Here is a 2,500-nt window from a genome sequence, read left to right as displayed (position 1 = left end):
TTTAATGTTCATATCATGAATGTTAATTATGCCAAGTTTCCAAAAAAGTTTGATAGTAGAACAATTTCAAGGGAATTACCTTAAATAGGCTAAAATAATTTAAATACAATCAAAATAACAATGATATTAACGTGTAAAAAAATAGGCACTGGGCCTCTAAGGTATTACGTAATGAAATGAAGAAAAGTATAACAACGTCGTAGCAAAATCCCAAATCAAAGCCCCTGAACAAAGGCGCTTTCGAGCTCACAATTCTTCGTAACAGGATCCGAAAGGAAAGGCCTTTGAATGGTTAATAACAAAAGCCTAATTAACAGCCCCTGAACTCCAGCATTGTCTGCTCTACTCTCAGCCCTGTAACAAGATCCCTGATTGGGCCTTTGTACGATTGATGCACTGAAAGATCTAAAGAATAAAAAGCTAAAAACCTTTTATACAAAAAGGAGAACACTTGTGGGTGATAATTCTATTCCTAGAGTTGAACTCTGATCTTTTATTCAACCCGTAAGGAAGAAGGGTGCAAAGTTGTGCACTCCAAAAAGCTTCTCTTGTACGCAAGCGGTCGTCGAGGCTATTGTGATTGCTATAATTACAAATTTGTTCGATGATAACAAAACCGAAATCAGATAAAACATGAGTTTCTTTGTTAAAGTGTATCTTAAGTTCACAGGTGTTCTTCTTAGTACTCATGGCTGACTTGTGGTTCCGAAATCTGACTTTAAACTCATTGGCTGTAGAACCAATATACTGGACATTACATTTGCTGCAAGTGATCAAATAGATAACGTTCTTACACTTGCAACAAATGTAATGTCCAGTATATTGGTTCTACAACCAATGAGTTTAAAGTCAGATTTCGGAACCACAAGTCAGCCATGAGTACAAAGAAGAACACCTGTGAAGTTGTGATACACTTTAACAAAGAAACTCATGTTTTATCTGATTTCGGTTTTGTTATCATCCAACAAATTTGTAATTATAGCAATCACAATAGCCACGACGACCGCTTTCTTACAAGAGAAGCTTTTTGGAGTGCACAACTTTCCACCCTTCAACCTTACGGGTTGAATAAAAGATCAGAGTTCAACTCTAGGAATAGAATTAGATATAATTAACACCTGGGTCTTATCATCCACAAGTGTTCTCCTTTTTGACTTGTATAAAAGGTTTTTACCTTTTTATTCTTTAGATCTTTCAGTGCATCAATCGTTCAAAGGCCCAATCAGGGATCCTGTTACAGGGCTGAGAGTAGAGCACAAAATGCTGGAGTTCAGGGGCTGTTAATTAGGCTTTTGTTATTAACCATTCAAAGAACTTTCCTTTCAGATCCTGTTACGAAGAATTGTGAGCTCGAAAGCGCCTCTGTTCAGGGATTTTGCTACGACATTGTTATACGTTTCTTCATTTCATTACGTAATACCTTAGAGGCCCAGTGCCTATTTTTTTACACGTTCATTTTATTGTTTTTTTGATTGTATTCAAATTTTTTAGCCTATTTAAGACTAAGTCATGGACATTTTTTGTTCCAAGTATTTTTAATCCTGTCACACTTATCTGAAGAAGCCCGAAGGGCTAAACGTCATTAAAGTGTCTTAACCATCGAAGAAGTTCGCTGTTTGCTCTTCTCACACATACTACAATTTTTCGAGTGTAAGCGTGTAGTATCCTTTGGATCCTTCTTTCAAGTGGCATCACCGTTGGTAAGCCAATTCCGCATTCAAATATATATATATATATATAACTAACTGCAGACAGGACTGTTTCGGCCTTCTGGGCCTCATCAGTGCAGTGCTGATGTCTAGGATGGAGGTTAAGCTTATAAAATCACCCATGCTATACTGTAAAGTCTCACTTAACAAGGCCACAAACTCTAACTGCAGTTAAAGTCTCAAAGCAGCAACCCCCCCAGCCCTGTGCTTTTGACACACAACTCAGAGCTAAAACTGTCCCTGGGCTGTTTGGCAAAGCAGGCCTTGACGGCAAGCCCCCTCAATTTTGAGAGGCCACAATGGCTTGAACACGGGCTACGTGACCCTGTTTGACCTTTGTATTTGTTTACATGGGCTCGGGACAGAGGTTGATCAGAGAAAAACCCGTCGTTTATTTTCAACAGGACGTAACACCTGACTGCCAATAATTTCTGAAGAACAAATGAACAATTCGTTCAGTTAGAGGCGAGGCATTTTAGAACAACGATTTTTTTTTCCTTTCTGATGAAATGTGGGATTGTCATGCGGCCTTGACTCGCCTGGCATGACATTTGCGGTCGTGGCGTGAAGAATTATTAAGCGCTGCTAGATTTTCTCCCAACGCTGTCATTATAAAGCCTTATTGTCGTCTCAAAATCGAACTTAATGTTTTTGATATACAAAATATTTCTTTCAGGAATAGAGGGTTTTTTAGTGCCGTTTTTTCTAGGGCTTATTTACTGCTTTGCGCGTGATTTATGCCTGATTTCATTCGCATTTCGTTATTACATTTTTGCACCTTTTTAAACGGC

The sequence above is a fragment of the Montipora foliosa genome, chromosome 3, assembly GCF_036669935.1.
Source record: "Montipora foliosa isolate CH-2021 chromosome 3, ASM3666993v2, whole genome shotgun sequence".
NCBI lineage: Eukaryota > Metazoa > Cnidaria > Anthozoa > Scleractinia > Acroporidae > Montipora > Montipora foliosa.
The sequence above is the reverse complement of the archived record's forward strand: the minus strand, read 5'-3'. Positions refer to the sequence as shown.